The sequence below is a fragment of the Molossus molossus genome, unplaced genomic scaffold (genome assembly GCF_014108415.1).
Source record: "Molossus molossus isolate mMolMol1 unplaced genomic scaffold, mMolMol1.p scaffold_m16_p_10, whole genome shotgun sequence".
Taxonomy (NCBI): Eukaryota; Metazoa; Chordata; class Mammalia; order Chiroptera; family Molossidae; genus Molossus; species Molossus molossus.
In genome coordinates, this window is record NW_023425345.1 from 31,967,320 (window position 1) to 31,974,752 (window position 7,433).

Genomic DNA, 7,433 nt, shown 5'->3' on the forward strand with positions numbered 1-7,433 from the left:
CAAAGAAAACTGAGAAGCTTGCTTTAAACTCCCTTTGCTATTTGCTTTCACTCAAATCCTCATCTCAAACGGGCAGCCCTGGAGAGTGTCATTTAATAACAATTCCATTGTCAAGATTCTATCGGGTGGGGAACGTCCAGCCCATGGGTCGTATAAGGCCTGCGAATCAATACCAGCTAACATCGCACATGCCTCACCAAATTAGCCTGACCAAATACAGCAGGCTAATTTTTAAGTTGATAATTTTGTATGGCTCACAAATGATGTTATAAATATTAAAATGGTCGTTGGCAGAAAAAGGTTTCCCCACCCCGGTAGATCATAGAGTTTTTCTTCTCATGTTAGAAGGTGTAACTACTTTGGGGAGATAATATTAACCCTAAGGTCTGGTCCAAATATCATCTCACCATGCTGGCAAGCATGCTGTATTGATATCCTCCCACCATAGATAAAAGACCAATCATTGTATAGAACTGGCTTCAACAAACCATGTTTTGGGGCCAAATCTGGCCTGTCACCTATTTTCATAATTCAAGTTTTATCAGAACACAGCGATAGTCAGTTATTTAAATTTTCCTCATGGCTGCTTTTATAACTACAATGGCTGGTTTGAATAGTCGTGACAGCATCTTATACCTTGCCGAGCCTAAAATATTTACTATTTAGCCCTTTACAGAAAAAAGCTATTGCTTGTCCACGATGAAGAAAAAGGCTTCTGGAACAGTAGTGCCAGTTTTGGTAGTGTCAGCAGAAGTTCTGGTATAAATTGGGATTTATAGACCTGCTGGTGTGGCTCAGTGGATTGAGCATGGTCCCATGGACTGAGAGGTCATGGTTTGATTCCTGCTCAGGGCACATGCCCTGATTGCAGGCTCGATCCCCAGTAGGGGGCGTGCAAGAGGCAGCTGACCAATGTTTCTATTTCTCTCTCCTTTCCTGTCTAAAAATCAATAAAACATATATATATATTTATTTATTTTAATTGGGACTTATAGCTAAACAGATGTAAACTATTGGAGTAAATTCACGTATGACTGGTGACCCACTACCACCCTCACCTTTGAAATGACCTTGGAGATCACAGTTCTATTTCTGAGTTGTACTGTGTGGAAGCTTCCTTCAGAGGTTGCATGCCCTGCTGATTGATATCCCTCTGAACATCCAACACAGACGCATGTTCTCTTCACCCCACTGCACAAGTTCCTCCTCTCAGTGAGCTTTAATTAGTCAAGCAAGGTCCCTTATAAATGTTTTCTGTGCCTTATTTTTAAATGTGGAAAGTAAGCCTTTTAGTAATTTTCTCATTTGGAAAAAAAAAATATTTTATGGAACTCAGAAACACAGAATTTGATTAATCATACTCCTTGTTTCACAACATGTTTTCATCATTGCCCATGCCTGGTATGTTTTTATTTATAAAACCTAGAAACTTGTCAATAAACTATTTGTATAACCATATGGTTTTTCCCATTAAGTCACCTCCTGTCTCTCTCTTTTTTTTTAATCCTCACCTGAGGACATTTTTCCATTTTTTGTTCAGTTAGAGTGGGAGGGAGAGAGAGAAAGAGAGAGAAACATCGATGTGAAAGGGACACATCGAGTGGCTGCCACCCGCACGACCAACCAGGGCCGGGAACAAACTGCAACCGAGGTACATGCCCTTAGCGGGAACCGAACCCTGGTCTCTCTGGACCACAGGCCAACACTCTAACCGCTCAGCCAATCCGGCCAGGGCTCATCTCCTGACTCTTCTAGTCCAAAGTAACCATCCACCTGAATCTTGAGTTCATTGTTGAATGTTTTGTTCATCATTCCCTTGCTTTCACTGTTATATAGTTTTGCAATTATGGAGAGAGAGAAAGAGAGAGAGAGAGAGAGAGAGAGAGAGAGAGAGAGAATGCATGCATGTTGTTTAATTGTTTTAACTTTATACAGAGTGTTTCAGGCTGTATATAATTTGAGGGGACTCGATTTTTTCACTTTGCTATAATTCATTGTAGTTAATTTTTTATATGTTTTTACTGATTTTTTTTTTTTTTTAGGGAAAAAGGGAAGGGAGGAGAGAGAAATAAAAACATCCATGAGAGAGAAGCATCAACATCTATCAGCTGCCTCCTGCATGGCCCCAACTAGGAATGGAGCCCGCAACCTGGGCATGTGACCTGACCGGGATTCGAACCAGTGACCACTGAACCACTCTGGCTGGGCTAATTTGTTTTTATTGCTGCATAAAACTCCACTGGAAAAAATTCCAAGGAGAAAAGCAATACATTACTAATGTATTTGAAGTTATTGAGCTAGAATGTTGTGTTTGAACTTAGTGATTTAGAATATTAAATATTTAATCTTCCTGATCTAGAATGTAAGCTCTATAAGGGCAGTAAGTAGCACATAGTAGGTACTCAGTATATATAAATTTACAAACCAACATCTAGCAGAAAATGTGATATAATATTAGCATCCAATCATTCAATACTGTCATTGTCCAGAAGACTTTTTTTTAAATCTAGGATAAATAATTGCAAAACTGATCTATTTCTGTAGAATGTGGGGATAAAAACCTGACTGGAATGAATTTAAGAGAGATTGAGAAAAAAAATATTTCTGCAAAGGGTTTACTAATGACTAAGGTGACCTTATGTCCAGTTTTGCTCAGGTCATTTCTGACTTGTGCCCTTTGATTTAGCTTCATAAATAATAGCCACACTCACTTTTGATTTTAGAAAAGTCAAGTTTGGATGATAACCTACCAATGACCTCTTCATCATTGAACCTAATGGGATAGTTCTCGATCTTCCTTTATTTGACTTATCAGTAGCATTTGACGAAGTCTATTCCTCCTTTCTCCTGGGAACTGGGCTTCCAGGACAGCACATCATCTTGGTTTTCCTTTCATCTCACTGGTGACTTATTTCAGTCTCCTCTGGTGAACCTCATCTTCTGCACAATCTTCTAACACAAGAATGACCCATGGTTCAGTCTTTGGTCTTCTCTACCCCATCTATACATAACTTCCTCTGGGATCTCATCTAGTCTAATGGTCGTTTATATATTCCCTACAGGTTGACCGTTCCCAAACAGATATATCCAGCCCAGACATTACTACCAAACTGCAGGCCTGTGCCAACTCAGCATCTCTACTGGATCTTCAATGGACACATCAAATTTAACATATACAAAACAAAACTTATCTTCCGTTTTCCTCCTTTCTCCACTAAAAAAGAAAAAAATACATTATTCCACCTGCAGGGTTCCTCCAATCAATAGATGGCATACCATCCTATCATCCTTTTGGCTACTAACCCGAAAACTTTGGAGCAATAATTGTTTTTTACCTCATCCAGCATGTATCTACCAGCATTCACTGCTGATTTTGCCCCGAGGACATTATTCTGATTTAGGATGAACAATTGCAAAACGGGTAAACTTCTCTGGAATATGGTAGCAATGCCTGACTGGATTGGGTTTAAGAGAAAAGAAGAGAAGAAATTATTCTGCAAAGGTAAAAAAGATTCCTTACAAAATCACTAATGACTATAATCGTATGTCCAGGACAGTTCTGATTTATGTGTATTGTCTTAGTGTAATACTTAATTAACAGCATCCCTTTACAGCTTTAGAAATTTTCTATGGATGACAAAAATTATTTGGTCAACTGCTCCAAATCCTGTTATTCTTCCTCAAAATAGAGCCAGAATCCAAATATTTCTTACTGTTACAAACCACCATCTCCCCTCACTTGCTGCACTTTCTTTCTCTGCTTTTGGTCTTGCCTTCAGAGCATGTCACTCTTACATTCAAAGCTCTACAATGACTCCTTGTTTCACCAAATAAATGTAAAGTTTTCATAGGCCTACAAAGCTCTAGTCAGTCTGTCCAGCCCTTCCCTGGTCCTCTCTCACCTCATAGCCTACTTCTTTCCCCCTCAAGTGCTCCGCTCCAGCCAGACCAGGCTCCTTGCGATGCCTTGCTCATGCCAGGCACATTCCCATTTTAGGACCTTTGCTGTTACCGCCCACCACCTTGGCCCTGCCTCATCGCCTATAATGCTCTTCCTCCAGACATTCACATGGCTATCTCAAGTCTTACCTCAAATATCATCTTGTCGATGAGACCTATCTGTTGGCCTTAATTAAAATGGTAAATAGCACACTTTCACACGTATTACCGACCCCACTCTTCTTGTTCTGCTTTCCATACACTTAGCACTTTGTAACACACAACCTTATTTATTTATCTATTTATTTTGTTTGTTTATTGATTTTATTGCCTATCTTTCCCTGGTAGGCAGAAAATTTTCTCTTGTTTTATTCACTGATATATCAAACGTGCCTGAAACAATGTCTGGCACATAGCAGGTGCTCAGTAAATGTTTGTTTAGTGAAAATGTAACCATTTAAAGACTTTCAAATGCCGTTAGAATGGTCATACTGATTTGTATTTGTGTAGCCTAAATGCTCCTTTCTTAATTCATTTTATTGTATTGTTCAGTACAAAAGGAAAACATGCTTACTGAACATGGTTGACTAATCTTGATTAATACAAACTTTTCTGAAACTGAAGGAATATATTCAGACTTAGAAATTTACCACGTTAAATCATTAAATAGAATCCATGATGATTAGGAGGGAAACAAAGCCACTGCCTTGGTAATAGTTACATCTATACAACTATTTGATATCTTTTTTTTTAATCCTCAACCGAGGACATTTTTCCATTTTTTTTTTTTTGTTCAGATAGAGCGGGAGGGAGAGAGAGGGAGAGAGAGGGAGAGAAACATCAATGTGAAGGGACACATCGAGTGGCTGCCACCCGCACGACCAACCAGGGCCGGGGACAAACTGCAACCGAGGTACATGCCCTTAGCAGGAACCGAACCCGGGTCTCTCTGTACCGCAGGCCGACGCTCCAACCGCTGAGCCAAACCGGCCAGGGCTATTTGATATCTTAATCAGTTCTGCATATATATGTAGACATGCAAATATAGATCTAGATACACATATACATGTACATATAGATATACACAGGTATCGTGTTAGTCTGAACAGTGGCCTGCCTCCTGCTCACTGCTAAGCAACCTCAATATGGAAAGGGTGGCAAATTGAAATCTATGTTTGATAAAATATGTCATGCCGTCTCACAGAGTAAATTTCCAGAAAGATTAATTTGGGCTGGATTTGCAGAAGCGATTAACTTGAGTTGACAACAGCGTGGTCAGGAATGGCGTGAGGAAATCAAACTGTCAGCAAGGTCCCCAAATTATAAATCACAGCATGCCAAAGAGAAATGACGCAGATAAATCACAGTGAGAAATGCCGGAATAAATCATTGAACTCCTTTGAATTCAAAGCAATTTATTTGACTGCAAATGATACAGAATGTTGCCTTCAGTTTTGTACATTTTCAAATAGTACATTGAAGGGAAATAACAATGAGTAATAGGATAAATATGGCTTAACGATATGATATAATGGAGTTAATAAAACATTTCTGTCCTTATGTAATTAAATAAAAGAGGGCTGGGCTAGGATTCTATTCAGCAATAAATACAGAAAACTAACAGTGGCTTAAACATATAGAGCTTAATTTATCTCAGGCAATAAGATGTCTGAAGGTAGGAAATCCAGAACCCAAAGAGCGGCTTACTTAAGACATTAGAAAAAAAATTTTTCATCTTCCTCCTTCACATCATTAGTAAATCCATCTTTGTCTTCATACCTGTGGTCTGTGGTTTCAAGATGGCTGCTCTGCCCCTAATTTCACACCCACGTTCCTGACAGGAAGGAAGAAGAGAAAAGGGTGAACTAGCAGGACCTGTATCAGGAGAACAAACACTTTCCCCAAATCCCTGGCTGACTTCCACTCACTCACTTGTTAGCCAGACTGTGTCACGTGGCCACCTCAGCTGCCAAAGTGTCTGGGAAAAAACAGGTATTTTCAGGTAGCTTATTGTCAATTCAGACAAAATTGAGATTCTGTTAGTAAGGAAGAAGGGGAGAATGGATATCTGATGGGCAGTAGGTACTGATGTGCAGATAAAGGCAGTATGGAAGGGGAAGAAAACTTCATAGAGCAGCGATTATCAACCTTTTTCATCTCGTGGCAGACATAAACTAATTAAAATTCTGCAGCACACCAAAAAAAAATATTATATTTTTTGTTGATATAACAAAAAATATAGGTATAATCTTAATTCATTCACACAGAATGGCAATTGTGCTGGCTGTTGCCATTTGTTTTATTTGACAATCTAAGGGAAAAGAGGTCTGGGCCCTGACTGTAATGGTCAGGTACTGCATGCTTGAAAAATTCTTGCAGCACAGCGGTGTGCCGCGGTACCCCAGCTGAAAACCACTGTCATAGAGAACAGAGCTTTCAGAAACAAGCGCTTTTAGAGGCAGATGAAGGAAAATGGGTCATCATAGGAAAGAGAGAAAAGAACCTGGAGATATAAAAAGGAAAGTAGGAATATTGTTAAAAGAATTATTCATGTTTTGCATGAATATTAGGTTTGTAAACTATTTTGACACATTTCTAAATTACCTTTTTTTTTTTTTTAATCCTCATCCGAGGATACTTTCACATTTATCTTCAGACAGAGTGGGAGGGAGAGGGAGAGAGACAGAGAGAGAGAAACATGGATTAGTTGCCACCCACACGACCCCAACTGGGGCCGGGAACTAACTGCAACCACCGCAAACGAAGTATATAGCTTTGACCAGAATTGAACCTGGACTCTCTAGTCCACAGGCTAACATTCTAACCGCTAAGCCAAACCAGCCTAAATTACCTTTTTAATTGAGAAAGGTAATTAAATTGTAATTCTATAAGTCATGGCAATCTGATAATTGACATTAACATCCCTTTTCAATGAGAACATGATGAATACAGAAAAGATAATGTAGGTTCTCAGGGCCAATGGCTGGGACAAAAGAAAGGAGAGAATACATAGGTGTCCGATTCTCTATGAACACCAGATGCTGTGAATGTTCTGTAACTGACAAAACTTTAGATTTCTTCAAAGATGTCAAAAAGAAATCATACCACAACCAGCTGATGTGTCTATTTAAATAAATGTTTTAGCCCTGGCCGGTTTGGCTCAGCTGTTAGAACGTTGGCCCGTGGATCGGAGAGTCCTGGGTTCGGTTCCCACTAGGGGCACGTACCTTGTTTGCAGTCTGTCCCCGGCCCCCGTTGGGGTCGTGTGGGTGGCAACAGGTCCATGTGTCTTGACACAGCCACATCAATGTTTGTTTCTCTCTGTCTTCCTACTTCTCTCCCTCCCGCTCTGTCTGAAGGTGAATGCAAACAATGTCCTTGGCTGAGGATAAAAATAAATAAATGTTTTATCTCCCTGAGGAAAAATTTCCCTCTGTGAATGCAGTTTCAAAGTCATAATCACTAACAACATTTTTTGGGATTATACAAAATGT